Here is a 24,102-nt window from a genome sequence, read left to right on the forward strand (position 1 = left end):
TTGGCCTACAGAAGGTTCTATTCCTTATGTTGGAGAGACTGGACCATGAGCTGCTGCGCGTAGAAACTGTGTAAAACGACTTTGTGAACTATCTCCGTGTGTGTAGTATTTAAGCAGACGATTTAGAACACGGCCTCAGTACAGTGTAAAAAGAAGCTAAAAGAACACCCATCAGTTTGAGAGAAACACACGCTGAATTCTGTGCATACAAGAAATCTTTATTTGCAAAATACTGTGCTGTTGGGTAGACTGAACCAGTGAATTCTTACTGATATATTGTACTGCTAATGCGTAAATAAAAATGTTTTCACAAATCTTTGTTGTTTTTCTTATATACCTACTCCTTCATTGTATAATGTAAGTTGCGACCATTGTAGCTCAGTTGGTAAAATTACTGCGCCATAGTGGCTACATAGATTATTCATATTATTATTATTATTATTATTATTATTATTATTATTGTTATTACAGGTGCTGATTTTTCTATAAAAGCATATTGCATACCAAAACCTGACGCAGTCAGTATCATGCCAGGGTGGATAAAGCATCAGGACTTGGTTGTAAGTGACTGGTGTGGAAGAAGACTGAAAGAAGAAGAATGGGATACTCCTACCCGATAATATATGAGTGATAATTGTAGCTCCATCCACTTACATCGAGACAAACGTTCTCATACCACTACTAACACACCTGGATGGAGTCCACTTTGAGTATGTATGTATATTTTAAAAAACGCTGGTAGGTACCAGCTACTGCAAAAGATACTGCAGGGTATAGATGGTGTAACATGCACGACATTTAGTCAAATCCCCCGCCAATATGTACAGCCAAACACAGCATTCATATTTGACGATGTTGTTCTGGAGTACCAGGACCAAATTCTGCAATATTTCTGTTTTGGTCGTCATAGGGTGTTAAAGTATTTTATTTCAGTCAGATGTATTCTAGCATTCTGCAATAGTTGGTGAGAGATAGTGCAACTCTCATCATTGATTTCAAGTCAGACAGTTTGAATTAAAAACACATTTAAAAGGTGCATGTGGGAACCGACATGTTATTCAATGATTTTGTAAAGATATGTGCAGATTGCTAGTATCACACGAAGTATGGGTTTCTCGTTATCGATGATTAACGTAAACTGAATTATGGTAGGTATGGATGGAATTTCCAGCAGTTTCTTTACGTATAGCTATGAAAAAAGTTATGAGTATATTAATATACTTCATACTACGGACAAGTTCACAAGTATGTAAGGCTCTCAGCCCGAGAGGATAGGTGTGCATAGACAGGGAATGCATCTGTACATAAATGGAAAAATTTCAGTCTGACGGACTTAAAGTTAAGAAGCTATAGGCATAAGCCGAGACCCTTCTGAGACTGATCAACGAATTAAATGTCAGAGTTAAGGAACTCGAGACATACATCCAGATCATTCTGAGAAAGAAAGTAGATGGCTTACCTGTAAAGGTTGATGGAACTGGAAAGAAAGTACGTGACTTAACTGTAACGTTTGAGCAAAACGTATATAAGGTGCAGTTTCTGCATCAGCCCGCTTAGTATATAACAAGATGTCGACCAAGCATACTAAGCCTACAAGGAAGGCTGTTTGAAGAAGCTATCGCTGCTCGGGTGAGGACATTCGGATCGAGAGCAGACGCTGAGAGAAACACTTAAACCTGTTGTAAACTATCAGCCAAATCACACACGACAACGATAATGCTACTGCCAATTTCATTAACTGTCACAGTAGTGCTAGGACAGACAAAACATTCGGTACCATTGCTGAAAATTTGTACATGTTGGACTCGAAGCCTTTATGTTTACATGGAAGGTCAGTATAGACAGGCGACAGGGAATTTCAAAGAACACTGGATCTACTGAACCTCATTTTTCTTAAAGCCTCAGAAACAGTAAAATTTTCATGCAAAGATCTCGAGATGTATGGTGAAATGCTACAGTTGACTGGTGGCACAGGAAATCAGTAAACCAACACAGTGCGGAACACAGAAATATTATAAACCATTATTATTAGAGACTCGATATATCAGTGGTGTGGGTATTGAAATTCAGCATAAAAGAGTCAGCAATCAACTCCCTCAGGATATATACTATGACGACCCCAATGAGCTAACAGGTCGACTATGAGTCCTCATAGCATCAGCTTCTGTGTGCAATACCGCTCATTCGAATGAGGTTATCTCAGTAATTTCAGAGCATAGCAATATAGCTTTAATCGAATAAGTATGGAGCAGTAATTCGAGAACTGCACAAACCAGCATGCAAAACATGATAAAACGTTTAGATGACTTATAGTAGGCTGATCTTGTAGGTATGAAGGAATATTCACATGAGAATAATCGATTCAATTTTATTTTAATGGTTATTGATGAATACCCTAAATTTGTCTAGGCATTACCTGTTAAAACAAAAACGGTGAGAGACGTCACAGGGGTGTCTGAGCGTTTATTTCAGACAGGGATGAAACCCTCCACACCGATCACAATCGAGAGTTTTAAAATACGTATTTCAAGGCTGTTGTGCAGCGGAATGGAGTACATCACTACTCAGCATCACCCATCTGAAGGCGAGTATCGTGGAACATCTGAACAGAACAATAAAACGTCAAACATGGACGCATTTTAATCTTCACAGCTCATACAAATGGACAGACATTCTACCCCAAATAACTCCACAGTATAATCGAACCAAGCATAGCAAATAAAAATGAGACCAATCGAAGTTCGTGATAATGGACTCTTGCATACAATGTACTATCGTATTAAAATGCTGGCTCCAAGCAAACAGAAATTTAATGTGAGTGATTTGGTACATATCTGAAAACACAACACAGCATTTAAGAAGTTATACCTCCCAAACTGGTCGAGTGAGATATTCCTAGTTTCCAAAGTACAGAGAACATACCCTAGAACTTGCCTCTTAAAAGATAGCAGTGGCACTGAAATTTCGGGATGCTTTTACACCAAGAATATGCAGAAGAGCTCAGAAGCACATGTGTTTCTCATAGAACGCGCAGTAGATTGAGGTAATGTAGCATTAGTTAAATGGTTTGGTTTTACGGCAACAAAAAACAGGTACATCAAGGCACCGTTGGTACAGATTATCCCAATCCTCAACAACAATTCGGCGTAGATCCATCAGAGTGGTTGATGGGTCACGTAGTCCATAAACAACTCTTTTAAATCTATCCCAGGCATGACCAATAGGGTTCATGTATGGAGAATATGATGGCCACTGTAGTCGAGCGATGTTATCCTGAAGGAAGTCATTTACAAGATGTGCATGATGGAGGCGCGAATTGTCGTCCATGAAGACGAATGCCTCGCCAATATGCTGCCAATATGGTTGCACTATCGGTCGGATGATGGGATTCACGTATCGAGCAGCCGCTGCGGCGCCTTCCATGACCACCAGCGGTGTATGTCGGCCCCACATAATGCCACCCGAAACAGCAGGGAACATCCAACTTGCTGCACTCGCTGGACAGTGTGTCTGAGGCGTTCAGCCTGACCGGCTTGCCTCCAAACACGTTTCCGATGATTGTCTGGTTGAAGGAATATGCGACACTCATCGATGAAGTGATGCCAATTCTGAGCGGTCCATTCGGCATGTTGTTCGGCCCATCTGTACCGTGCTGCATGTTGTCGTGGTCGCAAAGATGGACCTCGCCATGGATGTTCGGAGTGAAGTTGCGCATTATGTAGTCTATTGCGCACAGTTTGAGCCGTAACATGACATCCTGTGGCTGCACGAAAAGCATTATTCGACATGGTGGCGTTGCTGTAGGGCTTCCTTCGAGCCATATTCCGTTGGTAGCGGTCATCCACTGCCGTAGTAGCCCTCGGGCGGCCTGAGCGAGGCATGTCATTGACAATTCCCGTCTCTCTCTTTATCTCCTCCATGTCCGAATAACATCGCTTTGGTTCACTCTGAGACGCCTGGACACTTCCCTTGCTGAGAGCCCTCCCTGGCACAATGTAACAATGCAGACGCAATCGAACCGCGGTATTGATTGTGTAGGCATGGCTGAACTGCAGACAACACGAACCGTGCACCTCCTTCCTGTTGAAATGACTGGAACTGATCGGCTCTCGGACTCCCTCCGTCTAAATAGGCGCTGCTCACGCATGGTTGTTTACATCCTTGGGCGGGTTTAGTGACATCTCTGAACAGTCAAAGGGACTGTGTCTGTGATACAATAGCCACAGTCATCATCTATCTTCAAGAGTTTTGGGAACTGGAGTGATGCAAAATGGTTTTTGATGTGTGTATAAAGATTTGTAGCTGATAAAGCCATGAGTGGTAAATTTTAGATGGACTTGGTGTCAATTTCATGCAAGCTACGAACGTTGAAACTTTCGCACTGAAGAAGAAGGTATGTTTCAATAATTGTTTCCTGGCAGTGATGTATGGAGCTAAAAGTGGCCTGAAGCACGAAAGCACCAGTTAAAGTAACAGCGTTTCTGCCTTTACCCAAAACATCAGGAGGAATCATCCCCTTTTTCATTCCTGCCTTTGCAGGTCTTTCAGAGATAGGTTCACTGGCTGGTGGTGCTGTAGCTATTTCCAGAACAGCCAAGAACGCACAGAACTTCCAGGAGCAGCTAGAGGAAGCAGAAAGGCATAATCCAGAGATACAAGCAGCAGACATAAGGAAACGACTATATCAGAAACCATACAAGAAAGGACTAAGTCTCATCATAAATTAAAAAACCCTTATAGCTCTCCTACGTGACAGACAGCTTACAAATACAGGTCTGCTCAAGTCCGTAAGTCTGTTAGAAAAAATTTAGCATTCCAAGATTCTGCAGGCAAAAAGGAATACAAACGTCTCAAAAATGAGATCGACAGGAAGTGCAAAATGGCTAAGCAGGGATGGCTAGAGGACAAAAGTAAGGATGTAGAGGCGTATCTCACTAGGGGTAAGATAGATACTGCCTACAGGAAAATTAAAGAGACTTTTGGAGATATGAGAACCACTTGTATGAACATCAAGAGCTCAGATGGAAACCCAGTTCTAAGCAAAGAAGGGAAAGCAGAAAGGTGGAAGGAGTATATAGAGGGTCTATACAAGGGCGATGCACTTGAGGACAATATTATGGAAATGGAAGAGGATGTAGATGAAGATGAAATGGGAGATACGATACTGCGTGAAGAGTTTGACAGAGCACTGAAAGCCCTGAGTCGAAACAAGGCCCCCGGAGTAGACAACATTCCATTGGAACTACTGACGGCCTTGGGAGAGCCAGTCCTGACAAAACTCTACCATCTGGTGAGCAAGATGTATGAAACAGGCGAAATACCCTCAGACTTCAAGAAGAATATAATCATTCCAATCCCAAAGAAAGCAGGTGTTGACAGATGTGAAAATTACCGAACAATCAGTTTAATAAGCCACAGCTGCAAAATACTAACACGAATTCTTTACAGACGAATGGAAAAACTAGTAGAAGCCGACCTCGGGGAAGATCAGTTTGGATTCCGTAGAAATACTGGAACACGTGAGGCAATACTGACCTTACGACTTATCTTAGAAGAAAGATTAAGGAAAGGCAAACCTACGTTTCTAGCATTTGTAGACTTAGAGAAAGCTTTTGACAATGTTGACTGGAATACTCTCTTTCAAATTCTAAAGGTGGCAGGGGTAAAATACAGGGAGCGAAAGGCTATTTACAATTTGTACAGAAACCAGATGGCAGTTATAAGAGTCGAGGGACATGAAAGGGAAGCAGTGGTTGGGAAGGGAGTGAGACAGGGTTGTAGCCTCTCCCCGATGTTATTCAATCTGTATATTGAGCAAGCAGTAAAGGAAACAAAAGAAAAATTCGGGGTAGGTATTAAAATCCATGGAGAAGAAATAAAAACTTTGAGGTTCGCCGATGACATTGTAATTCTTTCAGAGACAGCAAAGGACTTGGAAGAGCAGTTGAACGGAATGGATGGTGTCTTGAAGGGAGGATATAAGATGAACATCAACAAAAACAAAACGAGAATAATGGAATGTAGTCGAATTAAGTCGGGTGATGTTGAGGGTATTAGATTAGGAAATGAGACACTTAAAGTAGTAAAGGAGTTTTGCTATTTGGGGAGCAAAATAACTGATGATGGTCGAAGTAGAGAGGATATAAAATGTAGACTGGCAATGGCAAGGAAAGCGTTTCTGAAGAAGAGGAATTTGTTAACATCGAGTATAGATTTAAGTGTCAGGAAGTCATTTCTGAAAGTATTTGTATGGAGTGTAGCCATGTATGGAAGTGAAACATGGACGATAAATAGTTTGGACAAGAAGAGAATAGAAGCTTTTGAAATGTGGTGCTACAGAAGAATGCTGAAGATTAGATGGGTAGATCACATAACTAATGAGGAAGTATTGAATAGGATTGGGGAGAAGAGAAGTTTGTGGCACAACTTGACCAGAAGAAGGGATCGGTTGGTAGGACATGTTCTGAGGCATCAAGGGATCACCAATTTAGTATTGGAGGGCAGCGTGGAGGGTAAAAATCGTAGGGGGAGACCAAGAGATGAATACACTAAGCAGATTCAGAAGGATGTAGGTTGCAGTAGGTACTGGGAGATGAAGAAGCTTGCACAGGATAGAGTACCATGGAGAGCTGCATCAAACCAGTCTCAGGACTGAAGACCACAACAACAACAACATGGTGTGTTTATGCAGGATATTGCAGCGAAGACTATGTGGAAATCCGGAGAGTGCAGAATTGTGGATTTAGGTGTTGCTGGGGGGATGAGGAACCCATAGGGAGGCATACGTTAAGAAAAATCTACTATTTCGATTGATTTGGAGTCCTGCAGCCACCAGATGATTTACAACGATGCTCCACCAGAAGAAGAAGTGTGTTCTACAATTTCCATCACTACGAAGACTTTAATACCCACTTATGTGGGCATCTGTGCATCGTATTCCTCCAAACATTTAAGAAGAAAGATATATAATGAGGTGCATTAAGCATTCACTCATCTGTCGAGGTTCGCATGCAATGTCGTATACACTGACTTCAATAGTATTGTCAGTATTATTCGACAATTACGTTCTACCGACTGATTTAAGCAATGGTAAGAGGAGTATCGTGCTGATTGGACTAGAGACAAACAACAGCATTCCGTATCTCACTGAAGCTAACAATAAACGTCATCTAGAAATTAATCGTGCAAAAGAAATTGTGGAAACAGAACCTGGTACATGCGATATTAATCACTTAAACGAAGTTTTAAAATGGTCTGGAGAAGGGATTGCTCTTCGTGCAAACATCAGTACACTTAGATGTGAAATAAAGATGAGTGTGACAACTGACTTTAACTAGAAAGGTTCAATAGGATGGCTACTGGGTTTCACAAAACGACGGGTTCTGAAGGCTGATCCTAATGCATGTTACAGATCTGACCAGTTAGTGAATACACTTTCTTTGCTACAATTCGTGTCGAGTGTAACATTGCAACAAACTATTATCTCAACATTATATTGATTCATACAATTTACGGATTCTTTCCAACGATGGGAACAGGGTATAAGTATGCTGAGACCCCTACCAACGCTATTTATCTCCTAGTAGTAGTTCAGACATTGAACTATCTGGAGCTGCATGTTGTGTACCAGGATAATCAACTTGTCGACTTTCGTGGCGAGGAAAACATTGTACGTCTACATCTAAAGTAGAACCATCAGTGACCTCTGGCATTCAGAGACCTAGAAGCGGCAGTGGCAACCTACAACAAACCAAGTCCCGTCGGAGGTCTAAGCGACGACATTTAACTTATCGGACTGGAAGCATCGCCGACAAGTTGCAATCAGTCAGGTATCGCAGTGGCCCCGTATTGTCAACAAAGACAGGACGGGCGTAAGGTATAAAACCAACAGCGCGACACTTCGCAACAGAAATGCAAGCCGATAATATGTGCAACCACGAGTTTCTTAAATCAGTTGGTCTGAAGCCCCGCAGTGACGTCGTTCTATACAACGAGTCCCGTGGAATATGACGAGTGTATTATAAACCAAGAATACTTCTCACATAAATCTCATCCATCAACCATATTTAACACAAAAAAAGGTTCAGATGGCTTTGAGCACTATGGGACTTAACATCTGAGGTCATCAGTCCCGTAAAAGTTAGAACTACTTAAACCGAACTAACCTAAGGACACCACACACAACCATGCCCGAGGCAGGATTCGAACCTGCGACCATAGCGGTCACGCGGTTTCGGACTGAAGCGCCTAGAGCCGCTCGGCCACAGCGGCCGGCATATTTAACAAGGACGATGAAATTATAATTACAATCCAGCACCAACATGCCTTAACCCTCCCATGCATGGGTCTCAAAAATCTTCATGTACGTTTACGAAAGGAATGGAGCTGCTAAAGTGGCATAAGACCTTACACATAATGCTTTCAAATGGTTCAAATGGCTCTGAGCACTATGGGACTTAACATCTGTGGTCATCAGTCCCATAGAACTTAGAACTACTTAAACCTAACTAACCTAAGGACATCACACACATCCATGCCCGAGGTAGGATTCGAACCTGCGGCCGTAGCAGTCGCGCGGTTCCGGACTGAAGAGCCTAGAACCGCTAGACCACCGCGACCGGCCATAATGCTTTATCTATCCTGTTTCATGAGGTACGATATGAACTTAAGGGGATCGAGAGTGACTGTACACACAATGTAGATATAACATCAACGTATGTCTCTGCTCCGCCCTCTGATCTGCCGGATTTAGAAAATTATGGATGATTCATTGACGAGCAAGGCGATAGAACGGTGGAAGAGTACCAGGGATTTACTGCATGTATACCTTTAAAACTGATTATGGGATACTTTGAGGACATGTGGCGAACTGTTCTGAATGCTAAACAGGAACTTAGTATGATACAGTGTGCAACAGATGACAACTCATACGTTCAAGGAGGTCAAGAGGAGAACGACATCACCGTCAATAAAATAATATGGAAAAAGTCACACATCATTGTATCTTCAAAAGTTCTGAACGCCAGTGTATTCCTACTGTTATCTTTCCACACATCGGAGGTTTTCGAGTACCCAGTGCTACCGACAGCAAGCAGATAGACGTGGTCTATTAAAACCTCTGCTGAACTGGAGACGCCCAGTTCCATTACACTTGCATTTCAGACCAATAGAGGAGGGAATACAGCAAATGATTCCACCCAATTTAACAGTTGTGGGCTAACTAGTGCCATAGTCTACCTGAATTCCGAATTCTATCCGTACGAAAATTTATACCTGAAGGGAAATGAAGATATATGAAGTCTAACATAGGACTGGTATGTGTCATTCAACACTTCTAACTACAAAGAGGGCGAAGAGTGTCTACTAAGCCCACGGAAATTCAAGGAGCCAATCATTGTAATACACTGTTGAAAACAGAACGAGATAATTAAATCTGGACCTATGGATGTACGAATTGGATTTGAATCTTCAGCAAATTTCCCAGAACACACTGCAGCATATTCTCTAGTTCTGCTTGACCGAATTATTAACTATTGCCCGTTCACTGGTGTTACGCAACGAGCTGTATAAATGAACAAGTGCGGTGCAAAACACAGAGGATTTCACAATGGTATCCCAAGGAGTGAACGTCATTGCAGACGCTCAGGGTTCTAATGATGATGAGCATAGATAGTTTATATTTTAAAAAGTTGCATTCAGACTATACTACACAAAATTCCAGAATAGCAGCGACATTATCAGCAAGCATCGAAAAGCCGAGGTGTTTCAAAGATGTAAAGTGTACTAAAACATGGAGGAGTGCAAAGTGTTAACACATTTCTACCATCGAATTCACTGGGATGATGCTGGTTTACCGTGCAAAGATATCGTGACATTGCTTCGATTATTCTAACACACAGATACCAACATTTACGTTAAATGTCAGGGGAAGATCATATGGACGCGTGGAATCTCCAAGTTTTCTGCCATTTAAGAGCTGGAATTCTGCGGGCGTCCTGCTCTCTATTGATACAAGAAGAAGAAGAAGATGTGTGAAAATAGTGTTGCGTTTTCTTATAAAAAATGTAAAATGACTTTTACGTTGAACGGGAAATAAATGAACTTTTGCCTTACATTCTCTGTACTTTTCTTACTGATTTTACCATGTTCCCACTTTGATAGTTGTATAGTATGCAACTTTGCCAAGATATTAGGTCTATGGTTTTCTTGGTGATATAATTTGAGACATGTTTGCTATACGTGTTTGGAACGGGACATTGTCGTGTGCCTCCTGCTCCCATAAGCCAATTCATACTGCACGATAGGCACAATCCCATGCAACTATTCTACACTGAAGCGCCAAAGAAACTAGTACAGGTATGCGTATTCAAATATAGAGATGTGTAAACTGGCAGAATTCGGCGCTGCGGTCGGCAATGCCTTTATAAAAGTGTCTGGTGCAGTTGTTATATCGGTTACTGCTGCTACAATGGCAGGCTATTAAGATTTAAGTGAGATTGAACGTAGTGTTATAGTTGGCGCACGAGCGATGGGACACAGCATCTCCGAGGTAGCGATGAAGTGGGGATTTTCCCATACGACCATTTCACGAGTATACCATGAATATCAGGAATCCGGTAAAACATCAGATCTCTGACATCGCTGCTGCCAGAGAAAGATCCTGTAGGAACAGGACCAACGACGGCTGAAGAGATTTGTTCTATGTGACAGAAGTGCAACCCTTCCTCAAATTGCTGCATATTTCAATGCTGGGCCATGAATAAGTGTCAGCGTGCGAACCATTCAACATCATCGATATGAACTTTCGGAGCCCACTCGTGTACCCTTGGTGACTGCACAATACGAAGCTTTACGCCTCACCTGGGCCCATCAGCACGGACATTAGACTGTTATGGTTGGAAGCATGTTGCCTGGTGGGACGAGTCTCGTTTTAAATTCTATCGAGCGGATGGACGTTTACGGGTATGGAGACAACCTCATGAATCCATGGACTCTGCATGTCAGCAGGGGACTGTTCAAGCTGGTGAAGGCTCTGTAATGGTGTGGAGCCTTTACAGTTGGAGTGATATGGGACTCCTGATACGTCTAGATACGACTCCGACAAGTGACGCGTACATAAGCATCGTTTCGGATCACCTGCATTCATTCATGTCCATCATGCATTCCAACGGACTTGGGCAATTCCAGCAGGACAGCGCGACAACCCTCGCGTCCAGAATTGCTACAAAGTGACTCCGAAAACACTCTTCTGAGTTTAAACTCTTCCGCTGAACGACACACTCCCCAGAGATGAACATTATTTAGCATATCTGGGATGCATTGCAACGTGCTGTTCAGAAGAGATCTCTACCGTTTCGTACTCTTAGGGATTTATGGACAGCCCTGCAGGATTCATGGTATCAGTTACCCTCAGCACAACTTCAGACGTTATTTGAGTCTATGCTACGTCATGTTGCGGCACTTCTGCGTGCTCGTGGGGGCCCTACACGATATTAGGCGGGTGTACCAGTTTCTTTGGCTCTTCAGTGTATGACCTGCTACATTAATAATACATTGTTAAATTACAAATATGAACGCAAACATAGGCCTATATTACAGACGTAGTACAACAATGCAGTATGAGTACAATGTTGCGACAAAGAAGTCTTTCGACTTAGAAGGCATAAAGTTACTATATTCACATAAGGGAAGAAATACTGAAATGACATGTAGAAAGGTAGGAGACGAATGAATGAAGTGGCCCTCAACACCGCATAAGGAACCTTGTTTACGCTAGATGGCATAAGTGTGGTGCCGCCTGTGATAACCCTTTTTCTAAAGTAACCGGACAACCCAGCGCCCCGCAGGTTTGTTATCTTACATGTTGAACTACACCTTCATGTTCAAAACTAATGTAATTTATGTCTTGCACATCCTTTAGATATGCAATAGGGATAGGTTTGTTTGTAAATAACAACAAAGATGTATGGTAACGAATGTTTTCATTTATTCACTTCTCTGAAATACAATTTCATTCTTGAGAAACAGTTTGATTCTTGAGGTACACTACGATTGTACTATTGAGTGTAGAAATACTTTTCTTACAAAATAACAAAAAAATTCACTGGTGAAATATTTACAATTTTCAGATGTATAAATCTATGCTAAAAACTAGTGTGGAGATACTTTTAATCTTGCACTACAACAGTCGCAATGGTAGTAGTTACATGGATGTTATACAAAAACAGTTTTGATAAACTGTGAACTATATATACATTTACATCTACACTAAAAAACTAATGAGACTTGGATGGCTAGCAGCAGGTGAAACTTAAAAAAGACTGTTCTGTTTACATGTTGTGCAAACACACACACACAAATACTTATACTACGATAAATGGTCATACTCTTTTACAAGACTTACACCTAGTTTTATTCTCTCCCTCTTACTCAAGCAGAGTCCTCCCACCCCTCTCTCTTACAGTATAGTTTCAGTTCTGTCATCGCAAATGACCCCTTAACTGTCGTGCAGCACATAGTCCCCCTAGTGTCCTCTCGATCGAATACTAGCTTGCAGCAACATATGCTGCGGCTGCAGCAGAGCCCCGTGATCTCTGCTGTACAGACACTGCAGATAGTCTTCAATAGAGGGGACTCTCGATGCTGCACGACGCACACCCTTAGCCTTTCTCAGGGTTGCATCTTCCAACGTACGGCACTCATATATTTTTTACTCACAGACCTACAAACTCCACAATCGGTGACCCATTCGCTTCGTCCTTCATTAGCCCAATAACCTTCTTGTTCTGTGGAACAATACAGTAAAGAGTATCGTCTGTCTATGACGACATGTCGAATTCTTTACTGTGGCACAGCATTACTTCATGTGGATCGCAGTTCTGCACTCAATAGATAAGCTGCATGTCTCCATATAAAGCAATTTAGAATCAGAGAAATGAGGTTTCGCAAACTCATAATGAAAGCACTACAAGTGGAATTTGGATTGGTCGAGTATGCACATCCCAACATACACAGGTTTTGTGAATTCTGTTGCAACCTTCGCCATCTCTACAGCAACAAAGACAGAATTCGATATTGTGACCCATTTAAAATTTGGTTTGGCGATGCGTTTCCTTACCCCATAACGAGCTTCCCATTCAATTCTAATCAAAATTTTACGATGTTCCTAAAATTCTCCATTGTTTTTGCCGAAAATCGAATTATTCCTTAATTTAAAAAATATTTCTCAGTCACATTTTGCGGAAGCCCTCAATGTCGATTCAGATAAATATACTCCATCATCCAGAGAGTTTGCATGAAGTAGATACTCTGGGTGATTGTAACCAGCCTCATTCCCAATCTGAGACACTGCTTGAGACTACAATAGAGAATAATGTATCTCCGCTTGTTTCGCAGCATTGTCATCAGTTTTGGGGTGGAGCCTCCTCGCAGAACTAATTGCTTGGACATAGTGGCAAATCAGCGTGCCTATCATGTAAAGTAATAGGTTATGTGAGTTCTGCCTCCACCACAAACCTCACATCAGAATCAGCTGCCATACCCTCGATTTTTCCACCCAATCCCTTGCATTCTTCTTTGGGCATCCATCTAACTTCGCCAATCTGCGACAATTGTTGTGTGACGTGGCCGCAGAAATTATTCACATCCAAGTACATGATGTAATGCGAACGAAGTGAAGCGCTGAACCACTCACCCATACATGGGTTATATTTGGCTTGGAGTGCCCATGGACACATTGACAAAACTCACCCATACATGGGTTATATTTGGCTTGGAGTGCCTATGGACACATTGACAAAGTCCCACACACATCTCGCGCTCAAAGAAAAGAAGCATGCAAGCATCAGTAAATAGTTCGACGCTACGATTCGATTTCTTGAGAATAGCGTCTCAGGACAACCCAGGTGCCTTGTAATAAAAGGTGGGATCCTGAGAGTATGTGGTCATGCACAGACTCCAGAATTTCTCCAAAACATCAGCCAACAAACACACGTCTCTGTACATGTAAAGCTGTGAGTACTCTCCTGATGTGGAGATGTTGGATTCCCAGCAGACATGCGCAGCATACTCATACTCTGCATCCTTTATGGTATTGCCTGTAAGGTTGCTGTAGAATAGAGTTATGTTGTGTAGCCTGGTTTCTTTGACTTTTTCCATACAATCCAGGTACTTATATGGAAAAAAACCTTCCTAGTCACGAGCAGAAACTTTTCCTCGTCGGGAAATGCAGCTCGAGTGATGTGCATATCCTTCAGGGGTAGAGTTTCAACAGGTTTCTGGAGTGGTGCCTGCATAAAACGAAGCAAGTCAGGAAAGCGGAGAGTAATTCTTGGTGTCATTCGTGTAGTGAATAAAATATATTTCGCAGCACACTCAGGCAGGACACTAAAGCGATTTTTCTCTATGCCGATATCAGCCAAGTGCTCAACAACAAATGGAGCGTCATACCCGCTTAAATTATGAAAGAAAACGGGTATGTGTCGCGGTAACTGATACTTAAAATTGTATGTATTGTGAGCTGCGCCACGGAACTTCCCCGTAAGATGACATTGGTCTCTATGAGGAGTTTCCACGTTTGTATCTGACGTCAGCCTACAAATATGCCTGTCAACCGCATTATTGTCCAGATCTTTATTCTCCTTCCATTTGGTCATTAAAGCATTGTCGCTCTAAAGCTTATCAACCTCCCATGAAAGTTTTTCAAGCTCAGTGAGAAGCCAAACTGTAGGATTATCCCTGATGTAATATTTGTATTCCACGTGTTTTTCTGTGAAGGTAGTATGAAAGGCTGTATGGCTACCTAATTGGCTGGTCACATGAGCGACAGTCTTTTTCCATCAATTTCCAGATGATGGGAGGAGGAGAGGGATGGGGTGGGGGTCATAAACCACTGAACAGATCAACAGGTTAAGGGACCCCTGGGTCGAGGAGGGGTGGGGTTTACATGGAAAACCGCTTAGCAGAAGAATAGGTTAAGGTCATAAATCAATCAGATGTCACAATTTAATTAATTTGCATTTCATTTTTATATCAAAAGTCGTGTGCAAATAACTTCACCCTAAAATCGCTTGAAGTTCTCTGAGGCTATAGAGATTTCTACAATGAGTAGCTCAATAGGCCATTCAGTTGAAGAGGAATGGACATCTCTAAAAAGGGCAACCACAGAAGTTGGAAAGAAAAACGTATGATCAAGAAAGTAACTGTGAAGAAACCATGTATAGCAGAAGAAATACTTCAGCTGATCAGAGAAAGAAGAAAGTAAAAAATTTTCCAAGAAATTCAGGAATACAGAAATACAAGTCACTTAGTAATGAAATACGTAGCAAGTGCAGAGAAGCTAAGGGGAAATGGCTTCATCAAAAATGTGACGAAATCGGAAAAGAAATGATTTCCGAAAGACTGACTCAGCATATAGAAAATTCAGAACAATCTTCGGTGAAATTAAAATCAAGGATGGTAACATTAAGAGTGCAAAGGGAATTCCAGTGTTAAATGAAGTAGAAACAGCAGATGGGTGGAATAAGTGTATTCAGGGCATCTATGAGGAGGATGACTGGTCTGACCTGACGACGTGATAGCAGAAGAAACAGGAGTCGATAGGGAAGAGATAGTGGATCCAGTATTAAAATCACAATTTAGCTTTTGAAGACGTAAAATGAAATAAGGCAGAAGGGATAGCTAACATTGCATCAGAATTTCTAAAATCATTAGGGGACGTGGCTACAAAACGATTATTCATTCACGTTGATGTTGTGACGATGGGTGGGGTGGAAAGGGGTCACGTGGAGGGGGGGGGGCGCTGAGGAGCTCACAACGGTGCCAGATTTGAAGTTCCACCGCTAGATGTCGGCACTCTTTGAGCCTCTACTCTTGGGCTTTTCTGGAAGTATGAAAAATCATGGTGACCATCAGACGTTCAGGATGTTTTGGAAAAAGGTAACTGGAATATCCCTTGCTCGCTGGCCGTTGGGGGCAAACAAGAGGCCCCATGATTAGCCAGAGAGATCAAGGGACCAACTAAAACGCTGAATATAAGATATTTTGATAAAAAGTGAGCCCATGACTATACTGGAAAGCCAGTACCTCAGATAAAAGGAGAAAATTATTACGAGTGCGAGGGTTTAGATGCGCCGTCGCTACGACGTATAGTTTCTCAGTAAGTTTATTTTAAATATTTTGTGAACAGTATAAATTTCAATACTAGTAACTTGACGACATCTTCACCGACTTCTATAATCGAAGTGTTTTTGAATAGCTCTTGTAGAGATCTTCAAAGAACCAAAACAAAATTCTTATAAGCATTAGCAGTTTTGAAATAAAGACTGGGATGTGTATTCTGCGTGGGAAAATAGTGAATTTTATCCATAAGACTAATTAATATGTTGAAATTAGTGGCAGTATTGTAAAATAAACGTAGTTAGGGAAGTATGAGTATGCCCACTGTTAAAACAACAACAACATTTTCCATGATACAATTGGAATTTGCGAGAAATTTAGTGAATGTAACGAAAAACTAAAGGCAACAATAAAGAACTGAAAACATTTTCATGCAAATTCATGTATATTATATGTATACAGCTATGTATTTATTGTTTTCGTATGTTCCTGAAGAAAGTATCTTCTGACTCATGATACAGTGCGAGGATGTAGCCTAAACACCCGGCAGCCACCTTGGCACAGCAAGACTGATTTCGGCGTCGCTTAGGAGGTGGATAGTCTCATTCCGGCGGTATTCGCAGGTAGTCGTTATGGTGAATTTTGTATGCGCGACTCCGCGAAAGCGTTGAAATTTTCTTAAGCGTCTAAACGTGAACTTATAAAATTTACTCGTCTGTTGCTAGCAAATACAAATATTTTTGAACTGTGAACTTTGAAGGTTTTTCGTCAGAAAACCATTCCGAACGATGAAATTTCACCGCTGACCTTAGCGAGAGGTTTTTGGAACTTGTAGTTTCACCAGCTTGCAACTGAGGAGGTTTAACTTAAATTTTAACGGAACGAGACATAGAATCGTTGCGGGATTTTGGAGTGCGCGATATATTGCCTGGGTTTATTTAAGTTCTCAGACTGGCGTAACAAAATTCAGTATTGACAATTCATTTACTTCTTACTATGAGAAAACAGGAAATAAATCCTGTTTTTTGATTAACCCGTGAGTGTACTGACCTCGGCTTTCACAAATTCCAGCCTGCCTGTAATTGAAAGTTTCCTTTTGTTTTAGTTGAGGATCTTAGGGTAAATGCGACAAGTGATTGGTTGGCCACTAGACTTAAACTCAGCCAAATTATATACACAAAAAATTATTCCAATCATTCACTGTGACCCTTGTTAGAGTGCTACTAACTGGAACATTGATACACTGATAATCCACTCAGTAGTACTGGGTGGGGCAGGGTGGGGGGAGGGGGCGGGTGAGAGCAAGGCTCCGAGCTAATTCAGTTATTTTGTGAACATAAATTTTTAAGGGACAATTTCAGTTATTTTTTTATCAGTTTTTTAAAGTTAGTTTGTACCTGAAACAAACATTGAAGTCGCAGTGTGTAGAATGTATAGACTGGCAATACTCCATCAGACTTTCGGAAAAGCATCATCCACACAGTTCCCAAGATTGCAAGAGACGATAAGTGCGAGAATTATCGTACAATCAGCTTACCAACCTACTCATCCTAGCAACAATAATATACACAAGAGTGGAAAAGAGAATTGAGGATCTGTTAAATGACGATCAGCTTCGCTTTAGGAAAAGTCAAGGCATCAGAGAGGCTGTTCTGATGTTGCGATTGATAATGGAAACAATACTGAAGAAAAATCAAGAACCTTGTTAGGATTTCTCGACCTGGAAAAAGCGTTCGTCAGTGTAAAATGGTACAAGGTATTAAACATTCTGATAAAAATAAGGGTAGGAACAGACAGGCCATATTCAATACGTATAAGAACCAAGAGGGAAAAATAGGACTGGAAGATCAAGCTCGACGTGCTGGGATTAAAAAGGCTGTAGTACCCTGTTGTTTAGTAAGTACATCGAAGAAACTCTGACAGAAATGACAGTGCCTGAAGAGTGGGATTCATTCTCAAGGGGAAAAGATATCAAGGATGAGATTGACTGATGACGTTACTGTCCTCAGTGAAATTGGAGAGGAATTACAGCATCTGATGAATGGAATGAACAGTCTAAGACTACAGAATATAGACTGAGAGCAGACCGAAGAAAGACGGAAGTAGCGAGAAGTAGTAGAAATGTGATAGTGAAAAACTTAACATCATAATTGGTGATCACGAAGTAAATGAAGTTAAGGGATGGGGCTCCCTAGGCAGCAAAATAACCCATCAGCGATGGAGCAAGCAGGACATAAAAATCAGGCTAGTGCTGGCAAAAAGGGCGTTCCAGGCCAACAACAGTCTACTAGTGTCAAATACAGGCCTTAATCCGAAAAAGAAATTTTTGAGAATGTGCATCTGGAGCACAGCACTGTATGGTAATGGGATATGGACTGTGGGCAAACCGGAAAGGTGAAGAATAGAGGAATTTGAGATCTGGTGCTGCAGAAGAAAGTTGAAAATCACGTCGATTGATAAGGCAAGGAATGAGGGGGTTCTCCGCAGAACCGGCGAGGAAAGGAATTTGTGGAAAACACTGACAAGAAGAAGGAGTGTGATGATAGGGCATCTGTTAAGACATCAGGGAATGACTTCCATGGTACCAGAGGGAGCTGTAGAGAGTAAAAACTGTAGAGGAAGACAGAGATTGGAGTACATCCAGCAAATAATTGATGACATAGGTTTTAACCGTTACTCTGAGACGAAAAGTTTGGCAAGGAGAGGAATTCGTGCGGGCCACGTCAAACTGGTCAGAAAACTGATGACTTAAAAAAATAAAGTAATTAATTAATTAATTAAAATGGAAATGATAATCATTCCAGCCTAACGTCATCCTAATAAGTGGGCTCATACCACTTACTTCTTTCTAAATATAGTCTCTGAAATAAAATCACATACCTTCTCAACCAATGAAGTTTCATTTAGTTTTCTGTCCCCCTTCTGTGTACTTTACTTTTTTGTCAGACAGTGCAAATTTGTTGTATTTCAGTTTGAAGATGAAAAATAGCATACCGAAGTTAAATGTAGATGTTAACTCTATAGACTTCATGACAAACACAAAATTTTTAGGAATGAATATCGATACTAGAAGTGGTGAGAACATACAAAAATATTTGTAAACAGAGTGCCATCACCATTAACGCCTTTAGAATCCAGCCATCAATGTGCAACAGCCTGTGTCTTTCAGTTACATAGTGTAATGGCCGCAAGCCAGCTCTTGCAGGTCACCATTTAATGACCGCAAAACGCTACGGATTGCAGCAGGCAGCTGATTCAGCATTATGCCATCCTGTGCAGCCCCAGTACTCCAGTACGGTAACCCATTTGACAACTAATGGTGTTCCCAAAACTAGGGATGGAAGTTCAGCATCACGACAGTGCCTGCTACGCAACAACCTGGTGGGTCAGGGCACGAATGAACAGCACCCGTCCAGTCACCGAAAGGAGTCCAGTCGGTGACTGCAGTACAGTCTACTACTGCTGTGTAGTCCAAAGAATCTCAGACTGACGCAGGCATCAACGTTAGACAGCATCGTCCTTCGATAAAGGACAAAAGGTGCGACAGTAAAGTAATGAGACTGATGTGAAAAAAATGTTGCTTACCGTTTTTGTCAAGTTTAGTGTTGTCTTCTTCAAAGTAGTTCCCTTCTGATTGCACACATTTTTTCCAGCGCTACTGCCACTTATGATAATATTTCTTGAGCTCATCTTCTGTAATATCCTCCAAGATCCTCGTCACAGTTTTTTGGACATCTAGTGTTCTTTGAAAATGTTGTCGCTTGCCCGCCGTTTTGACTCTTGGAAATAGAAAAAAGTCGCACGGAGCGATATCTGGTGAATAAGGTGGCTATGGTAGTACTGAAATTTGTTTTGAGGTTAAAAATTGCTGAAGTGACAGAGCAGTATGGGATGGCGCATTACCGTGATGCAGAATCCAATCATCAGCAATGTTGGCGCTGACATGAAGAACTCTTTTACGAATTCTTTCTAAAATATCGTTGTAGTAATACTGGTTAACTGTCTGTCTAGGAGGAACCCACTCTTTATGAACAATTCGCTTGGAATCAAAGAAGCACACAAGCATGCATTTCACTTTTGACTTTGACATGCGATCTTTCTTTGTTCTGGGTGATCTCTTTGAGCACCATTGCGAACTTTGGCGTTTTGTCTCTGGATCGTACTGAAAAAACCAACTTTCATCACCAGTGATAACACGGCTCAACAATTCTGGATTGAAGGCATACCTTTGCGCAATATTATGCGGTTCTATTTCCATGATGAGAGACACAAACGCATGTTAACTTATTACAGCGCAAGTCACGACTGAGCAGTTGCATCGATGTGCTGCTTGGACCAGAAGCACCTTATAAACCAAGGTCAAAGATTTTGTGCGTACGCAAGCCTGCAGGGTTACCACATCTTGCAAAGAAAATCAGTCTCATTACTTTATTGTCCCACCTCATACGTGATCGCTTGCCATATGGTCCTCCAGTTACCATCAATGGTCCCAAAGGTTGTACTGAAACCCTACTAGCCACCGACCCACTTGGCGACTGCTGTCGCTGAATGCCACCAACCAATTGTTGGAGTCTGGAGTTGGCTCCCTGGATGGCATCTCCGCTAGAATCCGCTGCTGGGCAGGCAGTGGAGACAACCCACTGCATTGTGGTCACAGAGTAATACTACACTGCCAGTACTGACTCAGAACCAGCTGCCTCCTGAGATGCCTTCTCAGTCCGGAGTCACACTGTGCTGGTATGGCTATAGTATTTACAATGTACCGTAAAACCGGTGAACCCTCGTCCCCTGCTTGCTGAACTTGAGCCTGGAGCATTGATGAATAGCGTACTTATACTAAGCCAGTAAACGAGCCAAGTTAATATATGAACATTGCTGAATCTGGTCCTGCTCCCCACTAGCGAACCCATATGCTCAACGTGATGCGATCAGAAACTGCCGACACCAGTGTAATAGTACTCACACATATACTCTGTCCTTACCCGTGGAATTCTTTTCTGAACGACAAATGCACACAATATAAACAGCAGTTATCAAACAATAAAAAAGGCTATAAGAATAATAACCAAAACCAGTAGTCGTGCTCCTTGTAATGATATCAAAACACTGAGGATAGTAACTTCACCATGTATGAGTAGTTCTCCGTCTGTTATGAACATAATCTTGATAATTACTGCACAAAAAGCTTAGTCAATGACATTGCAACAATATCTAGATTGACAAACAGTATCCAAAAACGGATACACAAAGAAGTCAAAATAGTATTTACTACCAAGCAATAACACTGTACCAAAAAACATGCTATGGAGTTTACGGAGATCATTAAAACTAACGTATCTGAAAAGGCAGTTATATAGTTCCTGCAAAGCAATACACACTGTATACTAGATAACACATAGCAGGAGTATGATAAAAATGTAACACAAGCAAATAACCGGCTGGAGTGGTCGAGCGGTTCTAGGCTCTTCAGTCCGGAACCGCGCGACTGCTACGGGCGCAGGTTCGAATCCTACCTCGGGCATGGATGTGTGTGATGTCCTTAGGTTAGTTAGGTTTAAGTAGTTCTAAGTTCTAGGGACTGATGACCTCAGATGTTAAGTCCCATAGTGCTCAGAGCCATTTGAACCATTTTTGAACAAGCAAATAACTAACTGGAGATCATTTGACAAATAGATTAGTGACTATCAAGCCGCTTTCACGAAAGGACGTCCCTGCCCAGAGCAGATTTTCAACCTGGCAATCATCATCATGGATTAGACGACTCGCAGGTACAACACTGTGGTTATACACACTCATTTAAAAAGTATACGATTCAGTTCATCGTGAGTCATTTCTGAACGTTCTAATGCTAAACGTTTTTCCCAAAATTGTTTCACACATGAAGATCGCACTCTAGTGACTCCTGTAAACAGTCACACGAACGAAATAAGTGACCATGGGATAGAAAAGCAACTGAAATCGCTCAATAGAGGGACGGTCACTGGACGTGACGAGATACCGATACTGTTCTATGTAGAGTATGCCAAAGAACTTCCACCTCTTCTACAAGGTCCAGTCACATTAACGTGACCACTCAAAGACGGCAGATGGCAGCACTAGCGTTCGAGAGTATATAAAGTGAGTCAACGGGACGCGGAAAACAGTGCAGTCGTTGTAGTACTACGATTTATCTGACGTCCAAGTGTTTAAGCGCAAGTAGACGTGCAATTGTTGAGCAATTGACCGCCCATATGAGCCAAAAGGCTACCAAAGTGTCTTCTCAGAGAATGTTGTGCGATTGTTGCTGCATATGTGTCTCCAAAGCAGGCGCCTGATTCATGCACCCATGATGACTGCCGCTCATCGACGTTGAAGGCTGGAATTTGCACTCCAACATCTTAACTGGACATCCACTGAGTAGTAACAGATGGCCTTTTCGAATGAATCACGTTTCATGTTCCATCACAGAGATGACCATTGGCGGGTACGGCGAGAAACGTATGAAAGGAAACACACTCCAACAATCGTCTCAAGGGTCCAGGCCGGACGAGGGAGCCTTACGGTCTGCGGAGTGTTTTTGTGGAATTCCCTGGGTGATCTCGTCATTTTGGAAGGCGCAATGGATCAACACAAATATGTATATATCCGTGAGGACCGTATCCACCCCTACGTGCAATTTTTTTTCCTCGACACGATTGCACCTGCCAGCAGGACAATGCAAAGTGTCACACAGCTCGCGGTGAAAGTGCGTGGGTCGAAAAGCACCAGACGGAGGTTACCGTACTCTCCTGGCTAGCAAACTTTTCGCATTTAAGCCCAATCGAGAATCTGTGGGAGCACCTCGATAGGGCTGTTCACGTCATGGATCCTCAACCGAGAAATCTACAACATCTGGCCACGGCACTCCAGGAGGATTGGCTTCACATCCCTCTCGGTTCTTTACACAACCCCACTGTCTTCCTGCACGTCTCGCAGAGGAACGCACTGAAAAAGGTGGTTAATGCTTTTGACGCGTGCCCATATTAATGTGATTACACAGCGTAGCAACAGTGTATCGTAGGTCTTAGGAGGAGCGAAGTGTACCTGATGATTGGAAAGAACTTCAGTCGTTTCCATTTTCAAGAAGAATCGTCGAACACACGCGTAACACTGTAGGCCTGTTTCTATGACATCAATCACCTGTAGAATTTTGGAAAACGTTTTATGCCTGCGTTTTATGATATTTCTAGAGGCTGAAAATCTCCTCTGTAAGAGCCAGCATGGATTCCGAAAAAAATGATCGCATGAAACCCAGCTCGCTTCGTTCGTCCACGAGACGCAGAAATCAGTAGATACAGGGGCACAGGTAGATGCCGTGTTCGTTGACTTCCGGAAGGCATTCGATACAGTTCCGCACTTTCACCTTAGGAACAAAATACCAGCGTACGGAATATCAGAACAACTATGTGATCGGACTGAAGAGTTTCTAAGGAACAAAACACCGCATGTCATTCTGAACGGAGGTAAGTCTTCAGACGTAGAATTAACTTCGGGAGTACCCCAGGGATGCGATATCGGACGATTACTTGGCACAATAAATATAAATGATTCAGTAGATAACGCCGGAAATTTCGTGAGGCTTTTCGTGGATGATACTATTGTTCACAGCAAAGTCGTCACACTAGAAAATTTTATTGAAATTCAGGAAGACCTGCAGAAAATCGACGGTTGCTGCAAGGAGTGACAATTGAATAGACAGAAAGGCCATTTATTGTGTGATTACACTATTGCAGAACACTCATCGGAAGCAGTTTCTTCCTTAAAATATCTAGTAGTATGAGCACAGAGCGATCCGAATTGGAACAACTACATAAAATTAATCACGAGTAAGGCAGAAGCCAGACAGTTTCATCGGAAAACTCCTTGGAAAATTTTGCAAAAACAGACATAATGTCTTATGGGATACCAGCAATCAGTGATTTTATAATGTTACTTAAAATCCGTCTTGATTGCAATTTTTTATTATTA

The sequence above is a fragment of the Schistocerca cancellata genome, chromosome 1 (genome assembly GCF_023864275.1).
Source record: "Schistocerca cancellata isolate TAMUIC-IGC-003103 chromosome 1, iqSchCanc2.1, whole genome shotgun sequence".
Lineage (NCBI taxonomy): Eukaryota > Metazoa > Arthropoda > Insecta > Orthoptera > Acrididae > Schistocerca > Schistocerca cancellata.